This window comes from Lonchura striata, chromosome 18, assembly GCF_046129695.1.
Source record: "Lonchura striata isolate bLonStr1 chromosome 18, bLonStr1.mat, whole genome shotgun sequence".
NCBI lineage: Eukaryota > Metazoa > Chordata > Aves > Passeriformes > Estrildidae > Lonchura > Lonchura striata.
The window spans coordinates 13,596,927-13,618,582 of NC_134620.1; positions in this window are offsets into that span (position 1 = coordinate 13,596,927).

The following is a 21,656-nucleotide window of genomic DNA, read 5'->3' on the forward strand; positions in this document are numbered from 1 at the left end:
AGCTGTTCTCACCCTCCTACCAAGACGAGCCTTGGACTCATTATATCCCTATTTCCTATTCCAAAAGCAAAAAGAGCTGTCTCGGTGCTGGCAGCTCCTCTGATGTGCCCAAACTGCCACCCTTGGGTACAAACAGAAGTGCCCTGGCAGCTCAGAGCCTGCAGTGAGGGCAGGGGACACTCAGAGTGCTGGGGACATTTTCCAGTCCAGAAAATCCCAACCGGACACCTGACAGCTTTTCCTGGCTGAGCGTGCCATTCCTCTCCCTGCCTCCCCCAGCACCAGCTGCCTTTATGGACACCCATTGGAGCCATTCCCCAAAAATCTGCTCTTGCATCTAGCTGTAAATCCCAGCTTCCAGATATTTTTTTTGCCATTTCAGGCAACACCCTCGAGATGAAATATTTCTCACATTTGCAGCCACCCTCAAGAAAAGGTCAGACCAAAAGCATGTGGCTGGAAGCCCCATGGAGGGGATCCCACCCCTCCTCCCCAGACTCTTCGGGCAGTCCACCAGCGAGCCCCAGGTCTGGCTTTTGATGGGAAAATTAAATAAATTCATCTCTGTTTGCCCTGCAGGTTCATCTCTGTGTGGGGCTGCCCTTGTGGCAAACCCACCTCCCACCCACTCAAGGCAATGAAACCACTCAAACGTTTTCAATCCAGCGTGTTAGCTGGAAAATTCTGCAACCACAGGATAATGGAGACTATCTCCGGGCAAGCAAGAGATTAGGAAGATAAATGACATCGATAAAGGACATTTTAGCCCGAAGCAATTTGAAATCAATGCAAATGGGAGAGTTTTTGCAGGCAGATGTGCAGGTGCTGGGGCTGCCCATGGGGAGGGCTTGGCCATCAGGGCTTCAGGCTCTCTCCTGGCAGCACGACCAGCGAGCCAAAAATGGCTCTTACACTGGAACATTTATCTGTTCAATAATTTTAATTTCCTGTTAATTGGGAAAAGTGTTGAAATTCAACATGTCTTGAACCAGTGACTATTTCAAATAAGGGAGAACAACTGCACCTACAGTGAACCAAGGCTGGTGAGCAAAGTGCATCTTCTAGGTGTGGAAATGCTTATTTGTGCCAGCAGTTCAACCACCACCAACACAAAAATCAGTGTGTGTGTGTGTGCACATGCTGTCCCTCCCATCTGTGCCTGTGAAGCTCCCCACAGGGACACCCACCCAACAGCTTCCACACACCACCACCCCTCTTTTTTTTCAGCCAAACTTCAGGGTTTTTTTAGGACGTGACACATGAAAGAGTAGTGCCAGTGAAAGGGGGTTAGCAACATGAAAAGCCAATTCCAGATCCTGCGAGCACAATGAATTGCTCTTAAAAAACAAATAAATTCTAATCAAGAACTTTTCCTTTCTTCCCTTTTTTCAGGGTTTTTTCACCAAGGACAGTGTGTGATGTGTGGAGTCTCAAAAGGAGATTTACTAGAGACTGCTGTGACTAAGGCAAGATGTAATTAGAAGAGGGGAGGAACATTTATCATTTGCCAGAGTGAATTAGGTATTTCGACTTCTCAAAAGAATTGAACACAGAGGGTGAATTTTTTTCCAATTTCTCTCACATCTCCAATATTATTAAGTTCAGCTAGAAAACACTTGAGACAAATTGACTCATCTGAGCCCATCTCTTCATAATTGCTACACATTTTAAATTGGCTTAGTTAAATGAACGCTTCGCATGGTGGTTGACAGGCTCCGTTGTCTGGATGCAATATTAAAAATATCAAAATCAACACCAGAGCTAGAGCGGAGCTCGGGGATATCACTTTTCTCAGCACTGGATATTGCTTTAGCTGGACTGGAGCAAATACCTACAACTCTCAAGGTGTTTTTTAGACATAGATTAAGAGATACTATTCCTTTCCTATTAATAGTGAAGCATTTTTTCCCATTTTCTTTCTACTTAGCAAAAAATTTACAAGCTCATGCTCTAAACTGGGCCAGCAGCCATGGGTTGTGTACAGAAACCATCCCAATCATGGTTATTCACTTTGCAAGCCTCCACACAGCGCAGTGCCCTCAGATATTGTGCATTTCCAGCTCTTTGCATGGAATGTACTCCACTCCCAGCGCTCAGGAACCCCAAGGTGCCTGATCCCACCCAATTTTTTATGACTCCAGCCGGTGTTAGGAGCTCTGGGGCAGAGCTGGAGGTGCTCAGCATCTCCCCACATCCCTGCAATTCCTCTCTCCCAGCTCGTTTCCTCAGTGCTGCTGTGCACGTGAGACTTTCCACGGGTCTCCTCTAAAGGCTACCGAGAGAATCAGAGAGAAGGGAAGAATTTGGGTCTGGCCTTTGCCAGTGTGATCTCAGACTGCATTCGTGAGACTCGAGAGCTTTGTGAAAACCCAAAGCCAGGCAAAATAATTGCTGATACAGAAACATTTGAGCAGCTCAGGCATGCATTAGATAAGGGATCTTGTTTCTGCTCCCCCTCCCCTTGGCCTGCGTGCTTCCTTTCCACATTGTTTTATCATGAACAGAAAATAACAGCAGAGACAGAAAGGCAGGGCCTGCCAACAGTGTGATTTATGTTGGCTTTGGAGCTGAAACACTTGATAAAGCATCTGAAGCCTTGGGTGACTGCACAGCAGAGCTGGGCACCAGGCTGGCCTCTCGCTGCCTGTGGGGCTGGCAGGGGAGGAGGGATTGGGGCAGAAACCCCAGGGATGAGCTGTGACCACAAATGGTGACACTGGGCTGAGGTTTCCCAACCTCCAGCCCTGTTCTGCACCCACAGCCACCTCTGCTCCAGCCCCTGAGCCAGCACTGCCACCCCTGCCCTCGGGAGCCACGTGGGAACTGCCTGCCCCAAAAAAAGGAAGAGCAGGTGCCACCCACCCAGGTCCTGAGGCTGCAGCCTGATGTTAATAATTATCACTTAACATCTTGCTATAAAATGCCCCAAAGATGGAGGTGGAGACCATGGAGGGATGTGCCCACAGCGGGATGGACTTTGCAACTTCCCAGCCCAGTTTGCTGCAGAGATACACAGAGAACCACACCGGCAGAATTTTTCACAGGTCTGGGATGGAAATAAATGGGTTTCCAGAGCCCAGTGTGTATTTGTTCATTCCTACCCCAGCAGTGAGATTTCTCCCTTATTTAAATAGCGTCTCCAAGGCTTTAGCCTTGCTCATCTAATAAAGCAGCGTGTCAACGCCAGTTCTGCATCACAAAACGAAGGGCACTCAGCGATCCCCCCACGGGACAATTCAATAAAGAGAGAAGAAAACAAAGGATCATCTCTGCCTGAGCAGAGACCTCTCGATGCACACAGCAGCACGGGGCAGAGGATTCACAGGCAGGGATTCACCCTGGGAGTGCTGCCCTGCCCAGCTGCCGGGAGAGCAGCGCTGGACACGGGAATTTAGGGCTCTAAACCACCGAACAACAGCTCGGGGATAATCCTCCAGGTGGGATGGGCAGGGGGCTCTGGCAGCAGCACTGGGCTGCCCTCACAGGGATGTGAATCAGCAGCAAATGGCTGAATTGGCTGATTTGGAGCAAAAAGCCAAGGAAAACACCCCAATTTAGTGCTGGGTTTAGCAAAGCCCACCCTCACACAGCCTTCCCACAGCCCCACCACCTTTCCCCTTCCCTGTCCTTTCCCCCCCTCAAACATCTGCAGACCGCAGCAGTGATAGCATCCCTGGGTTTAACACTAAACCTTTTAAATTCCGTTTTTTAAAAATAAAAATATTGGAGGGCATTTTTAGCACATCTCCACTGAGTTTCTTGTCCAAAAAAAGAGGAAACTTGGAGAAAAGAGCTGTCCTAAAACATCGTTGCTGTCAGGAGATATGGTGCTCTTATCCCCTCTGTAGAAGGGAAGCAGGGAATGTCTCCTTTAAAGTGCCTCAAAATGAATTTAATTTAGAATGGATTTCACATTCGCATTTGATGAATTAAAACCAGTGTGGTTTAACAACTATGTAATGGGGTATATATATGATCTGTTAAACAGGTGTTTGAGGTTTGGCAATTATCTAATAAGAGACTTATACATATTACAGTAGATAAACTTCAATAAATATGTTCTTAATCAACCGGAGAGCACTCAACATACAATTACCGTCCCTGCCACATCTTGTTGAAACGAGCAGCTGATCCATTGCACGGTGGGATTTGTTTGTTTTTTGTTTTTTTTGGTGCTGCTTAAAAAAACCTCCCCTGTCTCCTATGTGTGCTGCTGGGGTGGGGTCTCCATGCTTTCCCCCCGGGAGCTGGCTAGGCATCTCAGCAGTGATTTTTCCATGGAATATCCATGGAAATCCATGGAATATCCATGATGGGGATCAGTGTGACAAGCACAAGCTCCCGCCCTCCTTTCCCCACCTTGCTACCCACGCGTGCTCATTCACCAAGAGAGATGGAAAGGGGTTCGGGATGCAGGGCTTCATCCTGACGAGGGATTGCAGTTTGGCACTAGGAGGTGGCAAAAGCTTGATGAGCACCACGACACTTTGGGATTTTCCCGGTGGAAAGCTGTGCCGGTGATCCGTGCCCTGGTCCTGCCCCCGGGTCACTCCGGAGAGGGATGCACAAACCCAGTCCCATTGTGGGGTTAACGCTCTGATCTTTTGGCTAATTTACCACGTTTCTAGCTCGGGTGTTAAATCTAATTAGCACATTAGTGCTGCCTTTCCCAGCTGTAAAACAACAGGGAAATCCCTCCTAACACCAGAGACAGCTGCGGGAGTTGCCTCGGCAGCTTCCCCCGTCCCTAAAAGCCGGGTTTCACCCCAAATCCTCCCGCAGCCGGGAAAATAAACACGGGCTGTTGTGAGGAACAGGAAAGGACCCAAAAAATACCGCTGGGTTCACGGAGTTGTTTTTTTTTTTTTTTTTAACGCACGGACTCCGAAAAAAGGAGAAGTTCGCAGTGGGTTTGAATCAGTGCTGGGACAGGGCAAAATTCAACCACAGCAGCAGCGAGCTGCTGAAATGGCACCAGCACTCCCTGGTCCCCCACCGCGTTATAGCCGGGTGGGCATCCCCCCTGAAATGGGGAGATGGGGTTTGGGCTCTGCACCGCCGGCGGGACCCCCTGTCCCTCCGCATCCCAGGGCACGATGCTGCCAGCGACAGGCGCAGCAAGGCGGGGGGACAGCGATCCCCCTTCCCCTCGGCTGCACAAGAGGAGCACATTTTAAAATACCGTTTTCAAATACAGCATTGGCCTGGGGATGAGCAGCTCCTCGGGCACAGCCTGCCCCGGCTCCATCGTTTCTGCCAAAAAACCAGAGGCTGTGGAGCCCTCCCTCGCTGTGCACAGCTTTGTCTTCTCCTGGTGGTACTTTTATTCCCATCATTACCAGTGCAATTTTATCGATGCCTGTATTGCTGGCTATTTAATTATTCCTTTTTAATCCCTTCAAGCAGATGAGACATAAAAGCAAAGGCCATTAGTGACTCTGGCATTAGCCTGGCGGGCAGAGCGGATCCCAGCCTGGATTGTGCCGCCCACCCACCATCCCTGTGCTGGACAACCGCGTGGGAAGAGGCACGCCAGAGGGAACGGTGCTTTAAATAGACGACAAAGTGGGAAAAACAAGGAGGAAGGTGCCAAGGATGCCCCAGGGCCTGTTTCCACCCTCCCCAGAGCAGCCCAGCCCGCACTCACAGGCAAGAAGAAGCAAAGGCTGAGCATCCTCGGTGGGATTTTCTGCTCAGCCCGTGTTCACAGCACCCCAACCCCGCTGTGGTGAGGCTGTCACCCCCAGCACCCCGCAGGGCTGCCTGCCCTGTTCCTGCTAAGTTTCAGCTGACAAGCTCAGGTGGAAGAAAGCAAAAGGCATTTGCTTCTTTTTTTAGACCCGAACGGAGAGGCTGTACAATTTCAGCGTATAAATAATTGAAGGGCTAATGTGATCTCAAACTGAGCACTTATGAAATGGAAACGTCCCTGTTGACAGATGAATTCCTGTAAATTTTCTTTGGTTGAGCTCAGATTCCCATTTTGTGCTTAGAAGCAGATGAGGTCACCGTGGCTGGACAGCACACGCTGTGCCTGGCAGGGACCTGGGACTTTGGAAAGGAAAAAAGGATAATAACAATAATAGTTGTAATAAAGGGCTGAGATTTGAAAGGCTGCAGGACGGCACATCCAGCTCAGTGCACACATTTGCTCTCCCTCTCTTCAAAGACCCAAGGAGGGTTCCCTGGGATGTCCCTTGGCCCTGGCCAAGTCCCCGAGCGTGCCCCAGGGAGCAGGGTTCCAGCAGAGCGGGAGGGATGGAGGGGAAGGTCGGGACCCCTCCCAGAAGGGCAGCACAGAGCTGGCCCAGCGTGCCATCACCTCCCCCCTCGCTGCCGCTGTGTTTACGTTCTGCCTTCCTTCAATTATAATTAATAGCGGCTCATTATCAGGAGGGGACCGTTTATAAGATTCAATTAGAAGCCATTTATTTTAATGCTTTTGAACACAAAACGAGTTTGATCTCGGGAAACATTTCATTAGCATAATCTTCCCATAACGAGATCATCTCCTGAGCTTGACATATTCGCACGCCGGTGCCAGGCGAGGGCCGGCGCCCGAGCGTCTCGAGTGGGCAGCGGGCACGGCCAAGCCTGCAGCCCTGCCCAGGGCTCGGCAGGTCCGTGCCCGAGCTCTGGCCTGGCACCTCAGCTGGGACCCGGCTCACCCTGGCAGCCCCTGGTCGGAGGTGCCATGAAGGCAGCGCCGAGCCACCAGCAACGCCGTGCCCGTGCCCCGGCCCAGCCCGGGGGCTGCTGGCACGGCTCCCACTGACCCCTCCAGCTGGAAACCAGCCTGCCCCCACAAACAGCTCTCAGCAGAGCTGTGCCATGGCACACAGAGGGAATGAGATCATTTTATTTCGCCGTTCGGCTTAGGAAATTTAGTCATGAAGCAGGAATGAAAGCTTGTGTCTACTCCAAGTCAAAACGCTCAGTACAGCATGGCCATTTTTTTCCCCAGGGATAATCATCTCTGATTTGTTGCCCATATGGAAGATGTATTGGTTTTCCATACACCGGATGAGTTATACATTTCATAAGCTAAGCTGTCCATATATTCAAAGTAATATGATATCATTCACTTACACTTAAGTTTCATAGTGCACCACCACGTATTTTGGGTATAAAACTATGCCGTGAACGTATTTTTAAATGCTTGGTCTTTATCAGAGCCCTGTCTGGAGCTATTGCCTTCCAGAGAATGATGCTCTCTGTGTTCTGCCACATCAGCTGCAAAGCAGATGGATAAAACACCCCAAGCCTGCCTCTGGCACCAAGCCCTGGCAGTGCCTGTCCTTGGGGGACCAGGTTGGTTTCAGGGCACAGGGGTCTGGGGCTGCAGAGTGCAGAAAAGCTGTGCCTTGTTTGTTGGATGGAGAAGGAGCCCCCTTAGCCCAGGATCACACACACTTTCCCAGGCCTGGTGCTACCTCCCTGCTTAATCCAGGGGCAGGCATGTTGCAAACAGGCAGGAATTGAGGTCCCCAGATCACTGCAAATGGACAAAGGGTATAAAAAGAATGTAATTATTACTAGAGCATTGGCACTGGAGAGCAGGCACAGGCAGTGCCCACACTGCTGGCCCCTCTGGTGCCCGGCCCTGACGCTGGGCACAAAGCCAAACCTCCTTTCCCAGGATCATGTTTTAAAACTGCCTAAACCACCAGGAAATAAATTCTCCTCCAAAGAAATCCGTGGTGTCACAGCTCCAGATTATCTGCTAGTGCAGGAGGCAGTGCTCAAATATTTTAAACGTATGGGCCATACGTTCTGGGAAATGTAACATACACAGAGAAAAAAACATTGCCTCCCATATGGGCTTGGAGAAGCTGCGGATTGCAGCGCGCCGAGCCAGATGGCCACTAACTCAGTGCAGCTGAGCAGAAATCTCTGGGCCAAATCCATCCCCACCACAGCCACCCCGAGCCCTAAAGGCTGATGACATTGCTCAGCTCCTCACGTTTGGCTCCTGCAAGGTGGGAGTTATCTGCCTATGGGAGCCAGGTTGTGACAGGCAGCTGGAATCCAGCTGGAATTTGGGATCTGCTGTTGTCCTTCCCACTCTGGTGTGGGCTGTTCCCCCTCCCAGAGGTGCTGGAGCCCCCCTGGTTCTCTCACTCGCAGGCTGGGAATGGGAAGGTTTGGAGGAATTAGACAATGGGGTCAGAAGCACTTTGTGGCACCACAGCATTTCATACCCACTCTGTGGGCTCTCCCTCACTGGGGTGTTGGGTTCCTGTGATTTGGGGCTGACCATGTCCTGTCACCACCCCCTCGGTGCTGTGCCTCCAGCTCTGTGCTGCTGGACACCCCCCCTGCACTCTGTCACTGCTCTCTCATGTTTTGGTCAGGATAAATGAACAGAAAATTCTATTTTTGTGCTTAATTTGCCGCAGAGCTCGGGCGGTGAACAAACCCTGAGCTGCAAATCCCACACCAGAACCACACAGGCACAGGGCTGTGGTGGCACCTGGGCAATTCTGGCACAGCCAGGTCACCAAAATCACTCCCTGGAAATCCCAGTTGTCCCAAACCCTGGAGAGGCAAAGGAGTTCCTGCAGCCATGGGAGCAGCAGGCGGGGATGGAAACCCAAAACCTTTCCCACAAGGTGCTGGAAACCCTCCTGGATCCCCCAGGAGCTGTGTTTCCAGCTGTTACGGGCTGAATAAGTGGCTCAGGAAGAACAAAAAGGCTGGAGCTGCCCAGCTCCCTGGGGCTGCCAACGCTGCTGGGACAGGCTGAGCCTCCTCCAGCTCCACCTCACGGGTTTGGGTTTTTCCCCAGGATGCTGCAGCCTCCCCTGGAAGCTCCAACCCTGCTCCTCTCCCTCTGCTCCCCTGGGCTCCTGTCCTCGTGAATCATCAGTCTGCAGCAGGGACACCAGATGAGCTCCAAATGAGTCATGTGAAGGAGGTGAAAGGAAAACCAGACCTGCCACATATTGAAACTCGCTGTAACAATAAAAGGGCTGTGCACATAAATCACTCTGTTTTGACTGCAGAGGTAATGATTGTTGGGAACATGCTGGATTGAGAAAAAAATGCCAGGCCAGAACACTTCCAGGGATGGGGCGGCCACAGCTTCTCTGGGAAACCGGCTCCTTCATTAGTGCCCTGCCTTAATGAAGCTGAATTTAAACACAGCTCAGGGATGGAATGGGTCCCTTGATGCAGCATCCCTGAGGTGCACAGGAGCTGCTGCAGAACCAGGTCCCTGGGCTCTGGGGCAGCCCCACAGCCCAAAGAGCAGCAGCCCATCCATCAGCTGCTGCTCCAGCCACGCCTGCCCACCAAAGGGAAGGCAGGAGCAGTGGGAATAAAGAGAATTCAGTTTGTGATACAGATCAGATTATTGCCTGTGATTAGAGGGGCTCGGTGTCACCCCAGAGGGGAGACAGAGAAGGGAAAGGGACATGCTGCAAGGGAGCCTGGCCACACATTTAGTGAAGCAGAGCACAGCTTTCCTCGTTAACCCGGCTCCATGGTGGGGTTTTATGGGATTTTATGGAGTCTCACAAAGATCTGCACCCTGGAACAGCCCTGACATCCTGGAGAAGGGGAGAGGGGATGAGCCCTGTCCAGAGCTCTGCCAGCACAGGCTCCAGAGGATCCCAGCTGGCAGAGGGAGCCCTGGCAGTGCCAGCCACCACCATGGGCTCATCCCAAATTGTTCACATTCCTCCCCTAATCTCCAGGCTGCCCACCATGCTCCTCTCAGCATCTCTGAGGAGCTGGGGCTGTTTCTTCCCTGCTCTCCCCAGAGCTGCTCAAGGAGCTTTTGCAGCAGTCCCAGGGAAAGCAGAGGATGGGACAGGCATGGATTAGTGGCTCCGAAATGATGCAGACAAAAACATCCTTGCTAAAAAGTCATATCCTTCCTCCAGGTAACAAAAGGGGAGCAATCTGCCTGTCCCAGAGCTGAGCAGACCTGTGGGGCAGGGCTGTTTGCAGCCTCAGTAAACACCAAAGCACAGCCCTGCAGCTCCTGCAGGGGAATTGCTGGGAGCAGAGCCACTGCCAGCCAGCAGGATGCCAGGATTTGTGTGCACCAAGTCTCCCACATGGGTAAGACAGAAAGGAAGAGGATTTTGAGCAGCAGAGAGAGGTACAGAGAGCTCTGAAATCCCTCTGGCTTCACTTCACCGAGGTCTATGTTTAACCAAGCCAGCTCCCTCCCTGCCAAATGCAAACATGATCCTCGGGGGAATAACAGAGCAAAGAATTTGGATGAAGAAGCTTTAAAAAAAAAAAAAAGAGAGAGAGAGAGAGAGAGAAGAAAAAGGAAGACATCCAATAAATACTTAAGGGAACAACTGAAGAAGAGATTTCCAAAAATTCAGAAACATTGCTCTTAGGGGAAAACCAGTCTGAGTATTTCCAGGAGCTGCTGTTCCAGCACTGTGCTGGTGCTCCCCGGGCTGCCCCTGCCTGCCCCAGCAGCCTCCCATGCCCAGGAAGTTTGGCTTCATTTCTGAGCATCCCCAGAGGTTACCCACTGACAGAAAAGTCAGAAACCACCTCAGTGTGGCAAGCACATTTCTCTCCCTCTCAAGATTTTTCACAGAGGTGCACGGAGAGAAATGTGCTTGCCACACCTCAGGACATGTGCAGTGGTTAAAAACAACCCCAATTCATCTTGAAGAAATCTGGAGGTCCTTCAGCACATGCTCCTGCCCTCCAGGCTGAGCAAACCACCAGGAATCCCATGATGCAGCCCAAGGCGAGTGCAAGCCCCTGGGGACAGCAGACAAGCCAGACTTAATTACGTTTCTATCTTCCTTTCTCAATTTTCTGTCCCTCTGGCCCTGTGTTTCTGGAGTGCAGCCACTGCTGCTCCCCAGGGCAGTGGGACTCTGCTGAGCACACTTGGGGAGAGCAGCACCCAGCCCCAAGGCCCATCCTGCATCCCCCAGCACTGCCAGAGACAGATGGGCACCAGCCTGGGGCTCTGAGCAAACAGGAGAGGCTGAGGAAAAGGGAATCTGCCCTTGCTTTAACTGGCCTGGCAGCAGGGTCACACTGGCTGGATATCAGGAAAAAGCTTTTCATGGAAAGAGTGATAAAGTTCTGGAATGTTCAGCCCGGGGAGGTGGTGGAGTCCCCATCCCTGGGTGGGTTTAAACAAAGCCTGGATGTGGCACTGGGTGCCAGGTTTAGTTGAGGTGTTGAGGCTGGGTTGGACTCAATCTTCAAGGTCTCTTCCAAGCCAGTAATTCTGTGAATTCTGAGGTGGTTTGGGGCATTAACTCTGCACCAGCCCTGGCTCTGCTGCCCCAGTGCCACCCAGGGTCCCCCCACTGAGCAGGAGGAAAGGCTGTGCAACACGTGCATGACATGCATGATGCTGCTGCAGGATGCATTTAGCTGCGAGTGGTGCATCAACATCCCACCAGGGGAAGGAGAAAAGCCTCTCCTTCCCCCCAGCCAGGATGGAGGAGCTGTTCCCTTGGCAGGCCAGCAGCAGGATGGGAAGGGAAGTTTGTTTTCAAGACAGCTCCCTCCAGGTTCCTGGGTTTTCCAGATGGTTTGGCTGTCTGGGGATGCCTCTTGATGCCTTTCACAGAGCGAGCCCTCCCTGAAATATGGGAAATGGGAACTCATGCTAAAGTCAAAAAACAGATTGTAGGAGACTAAGGATACAGATGTGTCATGAAATCGAAGAGTGGCTTTCCCCCTTCCCCACTATGGTTGCGGGACTCTTTTTATAGCCAGAATATTAATGTAAAACAATCCTTTCCCAAAATGTCTGAAGTTAAGAGCCTCTTTCTGCAGCGGAAATTGCTAATTCAATGCAGGGTAGAGCAATGTCCACAGGAAATGGGAGTCTGGAGGAAAACCAGGGAATTCCTGGGGACGGCATCCCTGGATGAGCCAGGACCTCCAAAGGGATGTGCGACACTGCAGATGGTTCTTGTAGGTCCCTGCCAACTGAACCACCTTACCCAATTCTGCCCTGTTTTATTTGACACCCCTGGAGCCATGAGTCCCCACAGAGACCTTATTTTGCACCCCCAGCCCTTGGAAAATCTCCATTTCCTCGAGCTGTTTCCAGGGAGACTCTGCCACTCCAGCAGCAGCCCAGCAGGGAGGAGAAAGCACACTCGCTGCCTGCTTTGAACAAGAAAATCCATACATGGTAGGAAAGTTTGTAAAAGGCAGAATCATTTCGATCTCAGATAGAGTCAGCACGTGATGGAAAGAATCTCCCCACTGCCAGGGCAGGAGAATCAATTTAAGGTGTTTACACAATGCAAAGCTCCCAGTGTATAATTATCATTTTATAGTCAATCAATTGTAATTCTGATCCAGAGCACAGCACAGGAAAATTAGCATTCAGGAGCACCTTTGATAAATTAGTGAGGATTACGGAGTCTGTGTTTGCAGAGATTTTGGTCTGGCACTAAGGGAGGATTTAAAAATGGCAAAGTTTTTGCCTTTGCAGCTGAATACACATGGGACTGAGGAATTTAAAGCTGTTTAGTTCTGGAAGAGAAGTAGGATTAAAGCTATGGAGAGGGCAGGGATCTATTCTGTATTTGATTAGGAGTTTTATGATGCAAAGGAGCTTTAGGGAACGCTTCAACTCTCCGTGCACAGGATTATACACACCACTCTATTAATTATTAGTATTAGAATAACACCTAAAAACCCCAGCAGTGTGCACAGCCCTCCTGATCCATATATTTTGTGTTTGAGCCAAGCCCAGCTGAGGCAACCCAGGATCTGAGCTGATCCCTGGGGTAAATTACCTTGAATCACCCCAGTGCAGCCACAAATCTTTCCCAAAGGAAATCTCAGCCAGGGGTTGATGAGTGTTTCCAAAAAAAGACCTTCCCTACAGACCTGACATCATCATCTTTGCCCAGATCCCTGCAGCAGGCTCTGAGAGGGAATGCAGCATTTCTCCCTGCCCAAGGAGCACTTTGCCAAAAGCCAGAGCTCGGGGGGGGGAAAAGCCAAGCCCCTCAAAAGGTTTGGGGGAATCAGTCAGCCCTCTGTGACAGGGAAGGTGGGATGGACTTGGTGCAGGGATGCTCCCAGGACCCCAGCACTGCCTGCCTGCCTCTCCAGATCTCAGGGATGAAATCACTCCCAGAAAACGGCAGAAAATCGATCCAGTGCAAAGAGATGTTTTTCCTGCCAGGGGAATGACTTGCCCAGCTCACAGACTGCACATGGAAAAACATTTTCCAGCAGCTGCTGAGCTGAGAAGCTGAGGGCTGGGATGGCTCCTGGCAGGAGATGCCCAGGAATTGGCAACACCCCCCACACCACTCCTCATCCCCCTGCCCCTCCGAGGCTTTTCTTTGGGAAAAGGAAGAATTGGGAAACCCCTGCTCCCAGAGGAGCTGGGCAGTTTCCAGGATTTCCTCCCCTGCCCCGTCACACCAGCAGCCTTTTCTAAAGTGCCTTTTAGCAGCACGATTAACAGACAGAAATGGATGAGGAGGGGAAAAAAAAAAACAAAAAAAAACCAGCAGCAAAAGGGGCCCGAGCAGCAGCTGGGTGCAGGGACCGAGTGCCCAGCAGTCCCCAGCAGCTCCATCCCTGGGGAAGGCCGGGATGCAGGGCAGGGAAGCTGCTCTGTATGCACAGCCCGGCCCTCGCCTTTATCATGGTAATACCGGGAGCCCAGTCTGGTGGCAATAATCTCCTCATTCTCTGCCGTTTCCTCAGGGGGGTAAAGATCATGGAGCATTAACACAACGGATGTGCACTTTGAACCAGAAGCTGTTCCCTGGGCTATAAATCAGCGCCTGCCACCGGGGCACAATGGCTCTGGAATTAATTACCCTGTCGCCTTGCCAAAGGGAAAGAGCCCCGTGCTGCTGTGGATGCGGGCAGGGCAGCAGCACAGCCCTGGGACAGCCCTGGGGGTGGCTGGAACCACAATTTTGGGCCCCACATCGCCCTTGAAACCTCTCCAGCCATTTGGTTGTACCTGGGATAGTCTGTCCTGCTCCCTCCTTGTGGGAACCCAGAGCATCCCTCTGCATCCCTGGCAGGGCTCAGGAACCCATGGCCAGAGATCAGACAGTGTCTGTACAGAGCCCCCAGAGACACTGGCTGTGACCTCTGCCCATGGAAAAGAGTTTTCAATCTTACAGCATGAATTACCAGCTCCGAGTGTTTGATATCAGTAATAATTAAGTGTGGCACGGGTGCAAAAGTAAAATTTTAGGATTCTAGATGAGGGGTCCAAAGGGGACAAGATGGAGGAAATTGGGTGTGCCTTGTCCTTTTTCTCCTTCTTCATGCCCTCCATGTCTCACTGTGGTGTTGGCATTTTTCTGTTGGTTCAGGCTGGGGACACACTGTCCAACGTAGGTGACAGATATTGGCACGTTATTGTAAATGCAGCCCAGGGAGTTTCTGGTATTTAATGTTTGTCACATCCCACTGAGGGCAGAGCCCCACACGCTGCCCTGCAGGACAGAGCTGGGCAGGGCAGCAGAACATGTGAGAAATAAACAGAATAAACAACCTGGAAACCAGCACAGACCAATTATGGCTTCTGCTTTGGCAGCAGGGCTGACAGACAGAGACTTTTACAATCTGGGAATCATCAATAACACAGATTCCGACACCTCCTCATCCCCATGGTGTTGCTGGAGCTTCAGGAGAGCAATAAAAATACCAGGTTGGGCCATGGAGCCCAGTCATTCATTTTGGGGTAAATCCCCCCTGGTTTTTGTCCCTGTGCTGATCAGCTCTCCCAGACAAATCTGCTTTCCCCAGGTCTGAGGATGGTCTGCAGTACACAGGCCAGATTTACAGGGAGTGCAGAGAAAGAACAAGCGGAGAGCCAAAAAGGGCAGAGAAGGAATGTGCTCTTTTCATTAAAACCCACAAAACACAGGACATTTCTAACATTTCTCAGATTAAAGAGCCATCCACTCTTTTTACACCTTTCCTATCCTTTCTCAGAGGCAGAGAGAAAGGGAGCAGGGAAAACACACCAGATCTGAAATCTGGGTGATCTCTGGGTGTCTCCCAGTTCCCAAAAAACAGCTGGACACGTTGCCTCGATTTGCTAATCCTCATTCACCAGAAATTCTCCCACCACCATGGGATGTATCCCTCCCCACAAATGCACATTTTTCCCCCTCTGACCCTTCTGGCAGAAGCTCCCTGCCAGCAGACAGCCCTCCAGTGACACACATTTGCCAAATCCCATGGCCAGGAAGCCAAGGTGGGGGTGCCAGCAGTGCCAGCAGGAGCTGGGCTGTGTGGTGTTGCTCTGAGGGATGCTGTGCTGGGAGATGCTATTTGTGAGCAACACAAACCTGCTTTCCCTTCCCCACAGCCAAGGAGGTCACATCGAGCGAGTGCTGAAGATTTCCAGCTCGAACAGACTGTTCGGGGGCTGCCTGCAGGAAATTTTTCTCCTTGGCTTGTTGGTTTTATTTATTTTTTTATATATTTTTTTTGTTTAAGAACTGGCACAGCAGAGCTTGTACACCTTGTCTCACATGAGACACGAGAAAGAAAAAGGCAGTTGGTGCCCGGTCCATTCAGAGCATCTCCTGCCTGATTTGCAGGTCCTTTGACCCACTGCAAAGCCTCAGCGGTGCCAGGGCTGGCAGTGCCACCCGGCCATCTGCACGTCCCAGCAGGGTGGCAGCTGAAAGCATCGCTGCTTTTGGGAGCCAGGCCAGCCAAACGGATGTGAAAACCAGACCTAAAAACAGTGGTGCTAATGGAAGGGAGAGGCTGTAGAGCACTAAGAAAACCCTGCTCCAGGTGATGCAGAGGAGAACAGCAGCATCCAGCAGCCTGAGATGTTTGCTTGCCTGCAACTTTCACCCCCATCACAAAAGGAAAAGGGGGAATTACAGCACTTTTCCAGCCTGGCTTCCTTCCTGCCTCTGCAACCCATCCCTCCCTCTGCTAAAAGGGGTAAAAGGACAAAGAAAGATGAACCCACCAAGCAAAACCCCAGCCACAAAAAAGCAAGGCCAGTTATTGAAGAGATATTTCTAATTGAGGGAAGAAATCTAAAAGTATTCCAAGGAGCAAGTTTTTAGCTGCTACTCCTCTCTCCATCTCCACTGCAGCCCATCACTGACAGCTTAATAAATAACACCCCCTGCATCCCTTTGCACCTGGATGAATCCTCATTAGGCAATGCTTCTTGGAAACCAGCAACAATTTTTTTCAAATTTTAAAAATCTAAATTTTTTTAATTAAAAAAAATTAAATTTTTAAATTTTTTAACTTAAAATTTTTAATTTTAGTTTTTTAATTAAATTTTTAAAATATTTGAAATTTAATGTTTAAATTTCTTTAACTAAAAAAAATAAAATTTAATTTTATTTCTTTAATTAAAAATTAAAATATTTAAAATTTAAATTTTTAATTTTTTTAACTTAAAATTTTTTAAAAATCCAGTTTTCATCCATGGAGAGCTGATGTTGGTGGGAGAAAGAAAAAGTCCACTTTTTATCCATGAGGGGCTGATGTTGGTGGGAGAGAGAAAGAAAAATCTACATTTCACCCATGGAGAGCTGATGTTGGTGGGAGAGAGAAAGGAAAAGTCCTGCCTGTCTGTGGGGATGCTGTGGCTGTTAGCAGAGCATCCTCACAAAAAAGACTTTTTGTTTAAACTAAACAAGTTTAGTTAGCTTTTTTAAATTTTCTGTCTTCTTATCACTCCTGGTCACACATCCTTTAGTGACCACTTTATGAATAATTTTATTTTTTTTACTCTGAGGGTAAATTAGACCCAAAAGGGAAAATCCTCGCTCACCACTGCGTTGGTCTGGTTGATCCCTTCCAGCGTGAGATATTCAATGATTCTAGGAGAGTTCTTGCTGCTGGGGGCATTTTTGGGGTCCAGAGGAGCTGTTAATTCCCTGTTTCCCTCCCGGGGCCACATCCAGGCTCTGCTGTCCCTGCAGATTCCCTGCTCCCCACCTCGGAGCAGCTCCCAGACAAGCAGAGCAGGAAAAGTACATTTTGAATTAAGCGATTTTGGCTGAAGTTTTTATAACCGAAAAAGCCCCAGAACAAGAACAAAAGCTTCCTTTCAGGCAAAATAAAAGTTTGATGAGGTATTTAATCAAAACCAGCGGGGCTTTGAAGGAAGGAGAATTGTGCCAAGAGGGTGGAGGACAGGAGGTCCCCCTGCTCGGGTCACTCAGGACAACATCCTGCACACTCCCACCCCAAATTCTGGTTTAACAAGGGACAAATTATCAAAATCTGAGCTCTCAGATCTGCACAGGAGAGCAGGGAGGCTCCCACTCTGCTGAGCCCCCCACCTTCCCAAAACAAGCTGCTCCTCCCATTCCCAGCTCAGCAGAGGAGCTTAGGGGGACCTCACACCTCCCTCATCCACTGCAGAGGATGCTCTGGGCCCCTCATCCCCTTCAGCAAGTGACCCATGCAAGCATCACCTCTCATCCTGCCCTCCCAAAACCCTGCATCACAGACCTGCCTTGAACACTTATATATATATATCTACACCTATATTTCAATTTTTTTTCCTTCTAATAATAAAACATTTAGTTCTAGGTCACTAAGCAGAGGAGATGGAAGATGAGAGGGAGAGCTGCTCTGATCTCTTTTGCAGCTTTTTATAGAGGAATGTTCTGCTTAACTGCCTTGCTGAAAAAAAAAAAACCTTCCCGAGGTATAAGTGGGGAACTGGCCCTCAGCCAAGGCTGCCCGGCTTCAACCTGCTGGAATTTTCAGCTCCGGGGCTCCCTGGTAGCCAGAGGTAAGTGGGGATTTAGGATTTATAGGACTGGTATAAAAGCCCCTTTGGATTTGCACAGGAGAGCTGAGCCAGCCCCAAAAACATCCACCAGGAGCAGAGGCTGAGCCAGGAGATGGAGCAGGGCAGTGCCTGGACCAGCACCCTCCACAGCCAAAATCCTCCTCCAGGAGGAGCCAGCCCAGCCCTTCTCCATCCCCAGAACCCTCGGTGCAGCCAAAAACCAGCTCCGCTTTCGGTGGCACACCACCTCCCTTCTCACATCAGCTACTGAGACTGGAAATGTCAGGGTTGGAAAAGAGCCCCAGGACCATGGAGCCCATCACTGAAACAAAACCCTGAGCACACATCTGGGTGCTTTTTGAGCACTTCCAGGCATGGCCACCTCGCTTTGCTCCAGGTCTCTGTGTTATTTTGGGAGTAACTCTGGAGAAACAAAGGGGAAAGGGAGTACAAAGCCACTGTTGGTGTTTGGCTGGATTAAACAGAATATGAATTTAAACTACTGGAAGTTCATACACTCCTGTAGCAATATGCTATAAAGCTTTGCACGCATGGATTTAGGGAAAAAGAAAGCAGTTTGCTTATTTTTATTCAGCATTGTGAACCAATAAGAGAGCAAAGCCCAAGTCATTACTGAAAAGCTGGCGCTCACGTAAGCCTTACAGAAAATGTCTGTCTCCTGGCTTGATAGCCATAACAAAAATGATTAATAATCTGCTGCAGACACTTATAATTGCCATAGCTTCCTCTTGTGAATTTAAATAGCTTTCTTGAATTATGCCTTTGACATAATCAATAAAGCTGAGTTATTGCTTTATCAGCCAGGTCTCTATGGCAGGGGAGAAACAGAAATCTGGGGAGACAAAATCCCTCCAAAAATTCCAAGCCAGGGGGCTTGTCCCCAGCAGGGCTGGGCTATTGTGACCCCAGAGCCCCTCCAGGCTTATTTATATCCCTTTAAACAGGCCTGACAGCGAGCTAGAGGCAGAATGGGAGCCCATCACCGCCAGCAGCAAACATTTAATGACTGCTTGTAAACCCAACAACACGTTTAACTTTGCCCATTCCCTGTAAAAGGGCTCTTACTTAGCCTAAGAGGACTCTGAAGTTAAATACAGGGTGTTATGACGTGCCAGGGGGACACAGGGAGAGTTTCCAGGCCAGGATTTCCATCCTCTTGATGTGAACTTGGTGTCAGTCTGTCCCAGGGTAACCCAGGCCAGCAGCACAGGGATGTGACTTATCCCTGCCCTCCAAATTAAACTTTCCACCACAGCCAGCAGTAAGGACAAATATTGTGTTTTCAAGTTCCAGATGAAATTCAGAAATTTATAGGTTTTTCCCCTCCTCCTCTGAAGAAAATTAATAATAATTCTTTCTAACAGGCAGAAAAAAGCAAGAACTCTTTCTGAGCTCTCAGGAAACGGATTTGGCAAAACCCTGCTTTAATTCAATACCCTTCCACAAGAGCTTCGAAGAGTACAGAAAAGCATTCCAAAGCCATGCACCACATCACTGGGGCCAGAGCAGGCAGCCCCAGGAGGTGCTGGCCCTTGCAGCATCCCCTGCTCCTCCTGTGCCTGCAGGAGAGCTCAGGATGGGTGTGAGCAGCACCAAAGCTCCCCAGCAATGCTCTGGGGGGGCAGATCCTGCTTTCTGGTGGGAAAGAAGCCTAAAAATGAGCTAAAAATAATCTCCCTGAGGTCAGCAGTGTCTTGGGGAGCCAGTGGCCTCACAGAAAAGAGAGGTTTCTGTTTTTGAGGCCAAACTAAATGTTGACTTTTTATTAATTGGGTGTTTTTTTAGAGCTCTTATCTCTTTCCTTGATTTGGGGATGGAAACATCCATGCTGGTGAGAACCCAGTTTCAAATTTGGCTACCCATCACACACAGATAATGCATTGACAAGACTTGCTTGGTCAGATAAAGGGATTTTGCTTGTTTTCAAATTCATACCTTTGATAGATTCTTTGAAGTGCAAAATATTTCCTTTTAACAAATGCTGCACCATATTAACATTAAATGATTTTTTTTTTTCCCCTCTATGAGAATTCCCTGCTAGGTCTGCCCAGAAAGCAAAAAACACCCCCAAAATTAGAGGGAAAAAAAATCCCCTGAGGTTAACAAGGACTTCCCATAACTCACTCTGAGCCTGTGCCCTAATGGAGATGGATGAGTCACAGGTGGGGCTGCTCTGAGAAAATCACATTTTTCATTTTGATAGCACCTTTTAACAGGAGCTCTCAAAGTGCTTGAAAACCCTTTAGTGCTGCTTCCCAGGCGTGGGGCATGGATGGAAATTCCCCTTGAGAGTGGATCAAGGCAAAGCCTTGGGGTTTTGTTTTCCCTCTGCTCCAGGCAGCAAAACCCAGCCTGATGCCACGAGCAGCTCACACCGTGCTCTAACATCAGCACCCTGCACCAGTCTTGCCCTGCCCATGAATAAAAAATCCCCAGGCTTTCCTGGGATCCAAAAAAACCACAACAAAATCATAAAAAAACCACCTCCCTACTGTTTTGCTTCATCTGTGCTCTCAGCGCCGTGGAGGAGCCAGCACAACAAATATTTCCCACAGGATCATTTCTTTCTGAAGAGATAAATGAGCAAAATCTTGTTAAATTGAAGACCAGAGACAAGTATAAAGTGGGATTTTCCTGTCTAGGAAAAAAAAAAAAAAAAGTTCCTTTTTCTTGACTAATCAATGTGTGCAGCATCTTTTCTTGTCACCTTAATTCCCCAGTGGCTTCCACCACATCTTGGGAAAAGCCTTGCACAGCAGGGGAGAACCCACCATGCTCCCAGTCACATCTCTGGGGGGAGAAAGGGGATTAAAACATGTAATCAAATCTCATTTTAGTGGAAACCTTTCTTTAATTGAATCAGCAGCACGGATATTAGAGCAGTGACTTGTTAGGTTAACCCAGAGGCAGGCTGCTGGAGAATCAGGGTGTGGAAAAGCAGGGGGGACAGTGCAATTGCCCCAGGAGAGGCTCAGCAGCTCTCTGTGGGTTTGTGCAGCCCCATGGCTGGGCAGGGAGTGCCCATGGATGGGACAGAAGCCAAATTTGGGAGCATCATTCTGGTGAGAAAGTGGATTCGTTCTCTCACAGGAGGGTTGAGCAGTGCCACAAAGATGGGGCATGAAAGGGACATCAAATGCCAGCTCCTAGGAGGTTTGGGTGCCATCAGATGTCATAGAGCCACGGAATGGTTTGGATTGGAAGGGACCTTAAAATTCATCTTGTCCCACCCCATCCCTGGCAGGGACTCCTTCCACTGTCCCAGGCTGCTCCAAACCCTGGCCAGGGATCCAGGGGCAGCCACAGCTGCTCTGACCACCCATGCCAGGGCCTCTCCACCCTCTGCATAAGGAATTTCTTCTTAACATCTAATATAAATCCTCTCCTAGTTTAAAACCACTCCCATATAAAAAGTTTCTCTCCCCATTTCTTATGCACCCTTTTAAACACTGAGAGGAGATGACCAGACTCCAGAGCTGCCAAACCCCAAACACAGCCTTGGTTTGGTCAACACGACTGCCTGTGCCTCAAAGCAGCTCCTGCATTCCCAACACAGCCTCAGAAAATCTCAGGAAATTAAGAAAAATAAAGAGTCTCTTGCAGCACTGTGGGAAGGGTGAGGGCTGGCAGCAGAAGGAAATATTCCTGCACTGACACTGCAGCTCTGACACCTCCTCCAAGGGATAAAAGGAAGATAAAGTTCCCATCCCCTGCCCAAATGATGGACAATGGCAAGGGAAGGCACAGCTTCTGGGGAAAGGGAGGAAAGCAACCTTAAAATTCCTGGCAGGAGATGCTCTCTCAGAACTGCTGGGCTGGATCCTGCCCCACCCAGGGCACCCCAGCTCCCAAACCCCTTTCAGCCCCCTGTGCTGCCCCTCACCCTGCCCTCCTGGCACCAGCAGCCTCC